This window comes from Mustela putorius, unplaced genomic scaffold (assembly GCF_011764305.1).
Source record: "Mustela putorius furo isolate JIRA1106 unplaced genomic scaffold, ASM1176430v1.1 tig00003899_pilon_pilon_pilon, whole genome shotgun sequence".
Classification (NCBI taxonomy): Eukaryota; Metazoa; Chordata; class Mammalia; order Carnivora; family Mustelidae; genus Mustela; species Mustela putorius.
In genome coordinates, this window is record NW_025422048.1 from 21,077,397 (window position 1) to 21,089,776 (window position 12,380).

The following is a 12,380-nucleotide window of genomic DNA, read 5'->3' on the forward strand; positions in this document are numbered from 1 at the left end:
AATTGAAATGGAAGATATTGGGGGTAGAAAAGTATGGCAGAGCATGTGAGGTGGAAAATCAAAAGTCTGGTTTTAGATATGCTAAGTTAAAGACATCAGTTAGTTTTCTATGTGGAAATGTAAAATGGGCTCTGGGATACATGGGTCTGAAACTTAAGAGGAGATTCTAGGCCAGTGATAAAAATTTGGGTGTCATTATAATTTAGGCAATGTTTAAAGCCTAGACCTGGATGGAGCTGGAGTTCTAAAGGGGATTTAGAAAAAAAGTGGGTATTATTAGGCTCTATTACATATTCAGTACATTTAGGGCAGAGCCTGGAAATTTCCAATTCTATCACATGATGCAGATGGTGATTTTGACAGAGAAACAGTGATCTAGACAGAAATTGGCGAACTGTTTTCTGTTAAGGGCCAGCTGGTAAATATTGTGGGCTTTCTGGACTGTACAGTCAATCTCACCTCTGCCACTGTAGCAGGAAAGCAGCCATAGACAGCATATAAATGCCTGAGCATGGCTGTCTTCCAGACCATTTATTTATGGACTTGAAGTTTGAATTTCATATAATTTTCACATGTCACAAGCTATTATTTTTCTTATGATTTTTTTTCACATTTTTAAATACAAAAAACATTCTTAGCTTATAGGCCGTACAAAAATTGACAGCATGCCAGATTTGACCCATGACCTATAGTTTGCTTACACATGATCCAGATCAGTGGTCTATCAAGAGACATGGAACTATTGTTTTTTTAAAATTTTATTTATTTATTTGAGAGTGGGAGAGAGTGAAAGAGCATGAGCTGGGGGAGAGGCAGATGGAGAGGGAGAAGGAGACTCCCTGCTGATCAGGGAGTCCATTCATGACCTGGGATCATGACCTGAGTTGAAGGCAGATGCTTAATTGACTGAGCCACCCAGGCATCCTGGAATAAAGAGTTTTTTTTTTTAAACATTTAATCTCCATTAAAAATGTCTAGTTCTGTAATCTCTACAGTGTGATCATCATGATTACACTTATGTAGCTCTTTCCATGTGGAAGCACTTTAAATATATTAAAACATTTAATCTTCATAAAACCCCTTGTGTTAATAATAGTAGTCTGATCCCATGATTGGTATCCTCATGTTATAGATGAGGTAACTGGGGTAAGAAGAGGTTGAATGAGTTGTCCAAGATTACACAGTTGGTAACTAACAGAGTCAAAATTTGATTCCAGGAAGTTTGGTATCAAAGTCTGTCTCTTAACATGTGCATATTGATCCTCATTGGTAGGTATTTTTCTCTTCCCCAGTCTTGTATCTTTCTGTCTGTCTCTCCCTCTGTCTGTCTGTCTGCCTCTTTCTCACACACAAGTCCCAAACTACCTCAGTAAACTCTGTACCATTAAGTGCTTTTAGATCTTTAGCTTATGAAATTTCTATCAACCAACTTTTCTTATTAAAGCAACCTGGGTCCTTAAGAACAGAAGCATTGCTAACAAATGTCAATACATAAAAACATTATTGAAATAAAGTAGAGCATCTGGTTCTGAGAGGGAAACATGTTAGAAACCTAGATATGCTTACTATATTTGCTTAAAGGGAGCCATACTTCAAGCTTGTTGCCTGCTCACCCTGCTTGTTAAGTAAGTGATATGACTAATTGTATCTGTTTTGCTGTGTTATATTTTGTTGAAGCATGGTGAGTATGAAGGTCACATGATTTGGGGGCATGTATACTTTTAAATTTCCCCTAAATCCTTTTCTTAACTCTGGCTCCAAATCCATTGTGTTTTCTGTAAGATTCACAGGTAAGAAAAAAGAAAGATACTAAGTAAAGATCAGTATAGGTGTGGGGGGGGACGTGGGAGTTTCTTCACAGAAGTGCTTTGCGCAGTCTCCTCTGGAGTATGGCAGATGGGGAAAGGTGCCATTGTTGTGGGCACAGGCAGAGCCCCAAAGCTGTAAGGTCAGCAGGAAGAGGCAGTATCAACACCCGAGAAGACAGTTAGTCTCAGCCTGTAATCTCCAACCCTGACATTTCCCTGTGCTACTTCTTGTATATAAAACAGGTCTCAAGGGTGTGTGGGTGGCTAAAGGTAGAGGAAGAAAGGCTTTGTACAATGTGTTTGGCCCTAGCTAGTCCAGAGGAGAGTTATGTAGAGGTTTCACTAAAGCTCAAGGAAGAGAACAGAAGATGTTTACAGAATGACAAGTAGTGGAACTGTGTCAGAAAAGCCAAACTCAGAACAAAGAGGATATCCCGAACTCCTTGAAATGCTCTGGATACAACTCCTTTGACACAACCAACCTTATACACCCTGACAAAGGCCACATCTTGTTCCCTTAACCCTCAATCTAAAGGCATTTGGGTTGTTATATACTAGAAGTCTGTAAGGCCAGGGGAGAGGGGGATAATGCTAACAGGGTCTTCAGAGGGGATCCTTTGAAGTAGAGTTGTTTGAATAACAAGAAATAAAGAAAACAATAGGAGACCAATCACAAGGAATGGGGCAGAACAGAGCAACCCAAAGAACACTGGAAGAGAGATGTAGAAAATGGCATATAAAGCAATTATGGTTTCTCTAAAAGGGGCTTTTGCTTTATTTTTCATCTCTCAAAAGGTGTCAACTTAAGAAAATCTTATAGCTCCTGTGGGCTGCTTGCTCTCAAAGGAAAATGAATTATTTAGAAGTGTGATGAATAGTTTCTCAAACCTCCCTCCAACATGGGTGATGCTTAAGCTGGGAGTAATTGGCCAGGAGCAGAAGGGGGGAGGGTCTTTTCGTCCTCTTTCTTCTTCCCTCCCCTTCCCCTGGACAAATGTGGGAGGATGACGGTGACTGCCTGGGTTGATCTTTCATCCCAAATGAGAAGAACAGATAGGCCAAGCCCCAGATAAAGGTCATTCCTAGTACAGGCCTGCAGGGGGAGCCAGTGCCCTTCAATGGAACAAGCTCTTTTCCAGAGGGAGGACTCTTACCTGGGAGGATTCCAAGAAGCCTCAGATTGTGCTCTGAATCCCAGACTCCCAGTGAGAATAGAGGCAGCATGTACTCCCGGGCCATTTCAGTCTCCACTTTTCCTATTGCAGGCCCTGGAGGCTTTCAAGGTCGGTAGGTTGAAGGTTGTCTAACAGGAAGAGAAGTGCAGTGTAGCATCCAGCCACAAAGCTATGTGTCCAAGCCTACCTCTGAACAGTCTAGCTTCACCCCTAATCTTCCCTTATTCCTTCACTTCCTTCCTCTCACAAGCAACAAAATAACACCCACCTACCCTCACCCACACAGCCACACACTTAATGGAAATGGCAAAGGAATGGGCCCAGTCTGATGAAAACAGATTCCATGCTGAAGAAGCTGCCTCTTTTTAAAGGCAAAGAAAGAAACAACATAATCAGAGTTACAGAATCACTGACAGGATTGGAGCAAGACAGGTGAGAACTATAGTTGGCCTCAGCCAGATCAGTAGATGAGGTGAGATGAAATATACCGCAGTACTTCTCTTTTGTCTGCCAAATATGGGTTCAAATCAGGACTGTGCTCCTAAACTGTTTGACTTTGGGATCTTCACATAACACCCCTGTCTGTAACAGGGATGGTAATAGCTCTTTCACAAGAATCTTGTGAGGATTAAACAAGCTATAGAGTACGTGGCCTATAGAAAGCATTTGATAAATGCTAGATTTTGCCGTTATTATTATCCTTCCCCCACATTTGTCATAGATCACATGGGGGACTGGGTAGAAGAATTTGAATGGCTCTGGGAAAATCCACTCCTTACTGCTGGAGAAAATAATTTGTGTCCAGGTCCTGTGTCCTGTGTCTCTTCTAGGCACTGGATTGCTTTTCTCATCAAGCCATTCTGTTGCCATTCTAATGTACTTTTGCTCTTTCTCGCTTTTCTTCTCTCTGTCCCCCTTTCCTTTCCTTCTGCCACTTGTGTTCTAGGAGAATTTTTCTGAAGTGTTTTGAAATGTCTGCTTTATAGTACCACATGCTAGTATTAAATGATTTCCATTATATTACTAAGCCTAGTTGGCCAAAACTTCATTACCTACTGTTATAAACCTAACTTTACTTTACACAAAGAAGAATAGTTTAATTACACACACACACACACACACACACACACACACCACACACGACTAATAACAGTTGACTCCTGTTCTTCCAAAAGATTTAGAATATAATTTAGTACAATTATTCCTAATATGTTGCCCATCAGCTCTGAGGCACAGTTCTGTGAAAAACAGCTGCAATCATTTCACGCAAAGTAATGGCTTAAGATGATAAATATGACAAGATCTGCCTAGCAAAGTTAGCATTGAACTAACATAGTTCTTTTCCATTGTTTGGAATTGCCTCTTGTGACAGAAGAAATGTTCTGAGTAGGAGCATGTTATATCTCTCAATAAGCGAGAAAAGTTGCAAACGTGGGGTAATCCTGCAGGAAGCTCATAAGCTCAGTTGCTAAAAGACCCTGGCAATGGTGGCTGGATGTTTACTGCTCAGTTCCAGAGTGTTCTCTGTGGCTAAGGCACTGCAAGCTTGCTGTCAACCTGAAAAGCTCCCTGTAAGTACAGATGATCTTCAGGCTTCTGTGTATGAGGAGCAAAGTTTCTGTGGCCAGGAGGCTTCAAATACTCACTAATAGGCATGGTTGTGTGTTCATTCATTCATTAACCTGATGTTTGCACCTAGCAATCACAATATTCTAGGCAATAGAACTATAGAAAGGACTAAAACATGGTCTCTGCCCTCATGGAGCTTATGGTATAGTTATGGAAACAGGAACATATAATGAGTCGAAATTGAGAGGCAAATACTGGCATAAGTAAGAGGCAAAGTCTGGCATACGCTGTTCACAGCAGAACTAGGAACTAAGAGTAAGAATAATTCTACAATTTGAGTGCCGCTTTTGTGCCTGGCACTTTACACTTATTACCTCATTTAATCCTCATAACAACTGTATTAGTCAACTAGGACTGCTGTAACTGGGTGGCTTAATCAGCAGAATTATATTTTCTCACAGCTCTGGAGGCTGGGAAGTCCAAGAATCAAGGTGCTTGTCAATTCAGTTCCTGGTGAGAGCTCTCTTCTTGGCTTACAGATGGCTACATTTCTGCTGTAGGCTCACAGCCTTTCCTCCACATGTGTTCATTGAAAGGTGGGGAGGAGAGTTTTCTCTTACTCTTCTTGTAAAGTCACAGTTCTATTAGATTAGGACCCCACCCTTACGACTTCATTTAACCTTAACTACCTCTTAAACACCTTATCTACTCATACAGTCATATTGGGAGTTAGGACTTTAACGTATGAATTTTGGGGTGAGGCACAATTCCATCCATAGCAGCAAACCTGTACCTTATATGATGTTATCCTCATTTCCCAAATGAGGGAACAGAGGCTCAGAGAGGTTAGGTGACATCCCTAAGATTACACAGCTAAGAAGTTGCAGAGATAAGATTCTAGGTATAGCTGACTAAAGGACAACTGCTTTCTGTTATGCTTTGTTGTCTTTTGTATCATTGGTACCTCCCACACCACTGAGTGGTAGATTTTGAGTCAATATAAGAGAAAGATTTGATGTTTGGAATAATTAGGACTGATAACACATTGTTAAGAAAATAAGGTCCTCATCACTGAAAGTGTTAAAGGGCAGATGCTGTAGAAGAGAATCTTGGACTGGGTAGAATGCTGTATTGGAACAATGATTTTCAGTGCCAAGTAAGGAGGTGGGCTCTGGGATGTTCATACCTACCCCTTGTTCAATCAGAGACACTCAGTATTCCTCTATTACAAAAAAATGGTAACATTTATTGAGCATTTACTAGGCCCTGTTTAACAAGTTTCCTATGCATTCGTTCATTTAATCACCATGGCAGTCTTTGGAGGTAGATAACTATTATTAGCCCCATTGTTCAGGTGGCAAAAAAACAGAGGCCTGGATAAGTGAATAAACTTGAAGGGGAGGTAAGCAGTAGAGCTGGCATTTGAACCTAGGCTCTCTCGGATGTACTCTGTATGCGATATGTCAGTCAGTTTCTTTTTATTTTAAAATAATGAGATTTTTTGAAAGTATTCATATGAATGAAGAGTGGTATAGATAACAATTTTTTAAAATTACTATAATTTTATCCTCACAGGTTTCAAGTTTCATTGGTTCAATCATCTTCCATGTTGGGTTGGTCAAGAAACTCCAATGACTCGCTCTACCCAGATAGGATCTTGGTCTCAACCTCTGACTGTAGACTTGAATCTTGCCCTTGACTGCTAATCCAGAACTTGATGGGTTTGACCCCAGTTGTTTGCAAACAGGCGAGGCACTGCAACCTGACCTAGTCTTCTGGTACCAGGCTTTACTCTCTGGGTCACAGCTCTTGACACCAGTCTGTAACATTTCTATACACTAAAATTTGCTGATCTACTGGTCCTACTCCATTTGAACATAAATGGGGATTAAGGTTCATTGAACATGTCTGGTGAACTTATAGAACACATAACCCCAAGGAGCCTTTTGGGGGAGGACTTTTCTTCATGGAAGAAGGATCCAGGTAGGACTGATTAGCCTGACCCACTGAAGAAGCCCTAGTCATCACTTTGGAGGGAAACAATCATTGTCCAGCATATTTGTGGTTTCTTAGATTTGTCTCCTGGCCAAGACTGCATGGACTCATGCTTCATTGTTGTGGGGAATAGGAGACTTATATATAAAAAATTAAGAGCACTTGCTCATGTAAAACACGATAAGACAACTGGAGGTCAGGAGTACTGCTTAAGTATGGCTCTGGCAGAGCCAAAACTGAATGACGAAGGCAATTGTTTAGCTACCACTTAGTAATTTTTTTTAATTTTTTATTTTTTATAAACATATATTTTTATCCCCAGGGGTACAGGTCTGTCAATCACCAGGTTTACACACTTCACAGCACTCACCAAACCACATACCCTCCCCAATGTCCATAATCCCACCCCCTTCTCCCAAACCCCCTCGCCCCAGCAACCCTCAGTTTGTTTTGTGAGATTAAGAGTCACTTATGGTTTGTCTCCCTCCCAATCCCATCTTGTTTCATTTATTCTTCTCCTACCCACTTAAGCCCCCATGTTGCATCACCACTTCCTCATATCAGGGAGATCATATGATAGTTGTCTTTCTCTGCTTGACTTATTTCGCTAAGCATGATACGCTCTAGTTCCATCCATGTTGTCGCAAATGGCAAGATTTCATTTCTTTTGATGGCTGCATAGTATTCCATTGTGTATATATACCACATCTTCTTGATCCATTCATCTGTTGATGGACATCCAGGTTCTTTCCATAGTTTGGCTATTGTGGACATTGCTGCTATAAACATTCGGGTGCACGTGCCCCTTTGGATCACTACGTTTGTATCTTTAGGGTAAATACCCAGTAGTGCAATTGCTGGGTCATAGGGCAGTTCTATTTTCAACATTTTGAGGAACCTCCATGCTGTTTTCCAGAGTCGCTGCACCAACTTGCATTCCCACCAACAGTGTAGGAGGGTTCCCCTTTCTCTGCATCCTCACCAGCATCTGTCATTTCTTGACTTGTTGATTTTAGCCATTCTGACTTGTGTGAGGTGATATCTCATTGTGGTTTTGATTTGTATTTCCCTGATGCCGAGTGATATGGAGCACTTTTTCATGTGTCTGTTAGCCATCTGGATGTCTTCTTTGCAGAAATGTCTGTTCATGTCCTCTGCCCATTTCTTGATTGGATTATTTGTTCTTTGGGTGTTGAGTTTGCTAAGTTCTTTATAGATTCTGGACACTAGTCCTTTATCTGATATGTCGTTTGCAAATATCTTCTCCCATTCTGTCAGTTGTCTTTTGATTTTGTTAGCTGTTTCCTTTGCTGTGCAAAAGCTTTTGATCTTGATGAAATCCCAATAGTTCATTTTTGCCCTTGCTTCCCTTGCCTTTGGCGTTGTTCCTAGGAAGATGTTGCTGCGGCTCAGGTCAAAAAGGTTGCTGCCTCTGTTCTCCGCAAGGATTTTGATGGATTCCTTTCTCACATTGAGGTCCTTCATCCATTTTGAGTCTATTTTTGTGTGTGGTGTAAGGAAATGGTCCAATTTCATTTTTCTGCATGTGGCTGTCCAATTTTCCCAGCACCATTTATTGAAGAGGCTGTCTTTTTTCCATTGGACAGTCTTTCCTGCTTTGTCGAAGATTAGTTGACTGTAGAGTTGAGGGTCTATTTCTGGGCTCTCTATTCTGTTCCATTGATCTATGTGTCTGTTTTTGTGCCAGTACCATGCTGTCTTGATGATGACAGCTTTGTAATAGAGCTTGAAGTCCGGAATTGTGATGCCACCAACGTTGGCTTTCTTTTTTAATAACCCTTTGGCTATTCGAGGTCTTTTCTGGTTCCATATAAATTTTAGAATTATTTGTTCCATTTCTTTGAAAAAGATGGATGGTACTTTGATAGGAATTGCATTAAATGTGTAGATTGCTTTAGGTAGCATAGACATTTTCACAATATTTATTCTTCCAATCCAGGAGCATGGAACATTTTTCCATTTCCTTGTGATTCCTCACTTTCTTTCATGAGTACTTTATAGTTTTCTGAGTATAGATTCTGTGTCTCTTTGGTTAGGTTTATTCCTAGGTATCTTATGGTTTTGGGTGCAATTGTAAATGGGATTGACTCCTTAATTTCTCTTTCTTCTGTCTTGCTGTTGGTGTAGAGAAATGCAACTGATTTCTGTGCATTGATTTTATATCCTGACACTTTACTGAATTCCTGTATAAGTTCTAGCAGTTTTGGAGTGGAGTCTTTTGGGTTTTCCACATATAGTATCATATCATCTGCGAAGAGTGATAATTTGACTTCTTCTTTGCCGATTTGGATGCCTTTATTCCTTTTGTTGTCTGATTGCTGAGGCTAGGACCTCTAGTACTATGTTGAATAGCAGTGGTGATAATGGACATCCCTGCCGTGTTCCTGACCTTAGCGGAAAAGCTTTCAGTTTTTCTCCATTGAGAATGATATTTGCGGTGGGTTTTTCATAGATGGCTTTGATGATATTGAGGTATGTGCCTTCTGTCCCTACACTTTGAAGAGTTTTGATCAGGAAGGGATGCTGTGCTTTGTCAAATGCTTTTTCAGCATCTATTGAGAGTATCGTATGGTTCCGGTTCTTTCTTTTATTGATGTTTTGTATCACTTTGATTGATTTGTGGATGTTGAACCAACCTTGTAGCCCTGGAATAAATCCCACTTGGTCGTGGTGAATAATCCTTTTAATGTACTGTTGAATCCTATTGGCTAGTATTTTGTTGAGTATTTTCGCATCTGTGTTCATCAAGGATATTGGTCTATAGCTCTCTTTTCTGGTGGGATCCTTGTCTGGTTTTGGGATCAAGGTGATGCTGGCCTCATAAAATGAGTTTGGAAGTTTTTCTTCCATTTCTATTTTTTGGAACAGTTTCAGGAGAATAGGAATTAGTTCTTTAAATGTTTGGTAGAATTCCCCTGGGAAGCCATCTGGCCCTGGGCTTTTGTTTGTTTGGAGATTTTTAATGACTGTTTCAATCTCCTTACTGGTTATGGGTCTGTTCAGGCTTTCTATTTCTTCCTGGTTCAATTGTGGTAGTTTATATGTTTCTAGGAATGCATCCATTTCTTCCAGATTGTCAAATTTATTGGCGTAGAGTTGCTCATTGTATGTTCTTATAATAGTTTGTATTTCTTTGGTGTTAGTTGTGATCTCTCCTCTTTCATTCATGATTTTATTTATTTGGGTCCTTTCTCTTTTCTTTTTGATAAGTCTGGCCAGGAGTTTATCAATTTTATTAATTCTTTCAAAGAACCAGCTCCTAGTTTCATTGATTTGTTCTATTGTTTTTTTGGTTTCCATTTCATTGATTTCTGCTCTGATCTTTATGATTTCTCTTCTCCTGCTGGGCTTAGGGTTTCTTTCTTGTTCTTTCTCCAGCTCCTTTAGGTGTAGGGTTAGGTTGTGTACCTGAGACCTTTCTTGTTTCTTGAGAAAGGCTTGTACCGCTATATATTTTCCTCTCAGGACTGCCTTTGTTGTGTCCCACAGATTTTGAACCGTTGTATTTTCATTATCATTTGTTTCCATGATTTTTTTCAATTACTCTTTAATTTCCTGGTTGACCCATTCATTCTTTAGAAGGATGCTGTTTAGTCTCCATGTATTTGGGTTCTTATCAAACATCCTTTTGTGGTTGAGTTCTAGCTTTAGAGCATTGTGGTCTGAAAATATGCAGGCAATGATCCCAATCTTTTGATACCATTTGAGTCCTGATTTAGGACTGAGGATGTGATCTATTCTGGAGAATGTTCCATGTGCACTAGAGAAGAATGTATATTCTGTTGCTTTGGGATGAAATGTTCTGAATATATCTGTGATGTCCATCTGGTCCAGTGTGTCGTTTAAGGCCTTTATTTCCTTGCTGATCTTTTGCTTGGATGATCTGTCCATTTCAGTGAGGGGAGTGTTAAAGTCCCCTACTATTATTGTATTATTGTTGATGTGTTTCTTTGATTTTGTTATTAATTGGTTTATATAGTTGGCTGCTCCCACGTTGGGGGCATAGATATTTAAAATTGTTAAATCTTCTTGTTGGACAGACCCTTTGAGTATGATATAGTGTCCTTCCTCATCTCTTATTATAGTCTTTGGCTTAAAATCTCATTGATCTGATATAAGGATTGCCACTCTTGCTTTCTTCTGATGTCCATTAGCATGGTAAATTCTTTTCCACCCCCTCACTTTAAATCTGGAGGTGTCTTCGGGCTTAAAATGTGTTTCTTGGAGGCAACATATAGATTGGTTTTGTTTTTTTATCCATTCTGATACCCTGTGTCTTTTGACAGGGGCATTTAGCCCATTAACATTCAGGGTAACTATTGAGAGATATGAATTTAGTGCCATTGTATTGCCTGTAAAGTGACTGTTACTGTATATGGTCTCTGTTCCTTTCTGATCTACCACTTGTAGGCTCTCTCTTTGCTTAGAGGACCCCTTTTTATATTTCCTGTAGAGCTGGTTTGGTATTTGCACATTCTTTCAGTTTTTGTTTGTCCTGGAAGCTTTTAATCTCTCCTTCTATTTTCAATGATAGCCTAGCTGGATATAGTATTCTTGGCTGCATGTTTTTCTCGTTTAGTGCTCTGAAAATATCATGCCAGCTCTTTCTGGCCTGCCAGGTCTCTGTGGATAAGTCAGCTGCCAATCTAATATTCTTACCATTGTATGTTATTGTATGTTACAGACTTCTTTTCTCGGGCTGCTTTCAGGATTTTCTCTTTGTCACTGAGACTTGTAAATTTTACTATTAGGTGACGGGGTGTGGGCCTATTCTTATTGATTTTGAGGGGTGTACCACTTAGTTATTAATATGGATTGAATACCCATTGTGTTAAGAGTCCAGTGTTTGTTTTTTGCAGAGCAAAGAATACACAACTTTTATTGGAAAAGGGACATAGAATAGGGGAAGAACATGGTCTTTATCTGGCAGTGTCAGCAGAGAGAGAATAAAAATACAATACTAGAGTATGAATGACCAGAAAGCACCTACATATACATGAACTGCATATAACCTTGTTGTCAGAGATTCAGTTTCTGTAACTCCCAAATAGGGCTATTAATATCTACCTTGCAGTATTGTTGGGTGAATTAAATAAGAAAATGTATATATATGAATATAAAATGGCTAGTTTAGTACCTATCATATAAGGGCACTGATAAATGGAAGACCTTATTTATTATTACTATTCTTTTTATAGTAGAGGTAATAGTAAATTATCATTATCAGCACCCACAAAATATATTGTTCTAAGTAGCAAAGAACATGAATCTAGAGATAATCTGAGCCATGGTTATGTTTTGTTTTTAAGTATTAGCTTCAATAGCTTAATCTATGTGATATTCTTATTGAATATACTTTAGATGTTATTTTTGTCTTAATAGCTGGATAGGGAGTTCCTTGAGAACTGAAATTTCTCTCCATCAAATTAGAATCTAGCTATGGAAGAGAACATAAAGTCTTTTCAGCTCTGTTGGAGAGTCTGTGATCAGATCTGGAACTACCTGAAATCTGGATACAAGTCTCCACCATTGGACATTAGTTTTCTCCAAAGACATAGAACCATCAGCATCCTCCTTTTTATTACTAAGGAGTTGGTATTACAAGTCATTTAGTATTACATATTCCAAATGACTTAGTCTTACTGGTAGGTTGAACTGGAGTAAGAAGGCAGGAAAGGGATGGGGTCACATAGGTCCCGAAGCCTCATCATAGTTGAAATTCAATGGAATACCAAAAACCATTTACTTTTCAGTATTTTTCAGCTAGCAAATGTCTCCAGACACTGCAATAAGATGTTTTTCTTCACTTCTA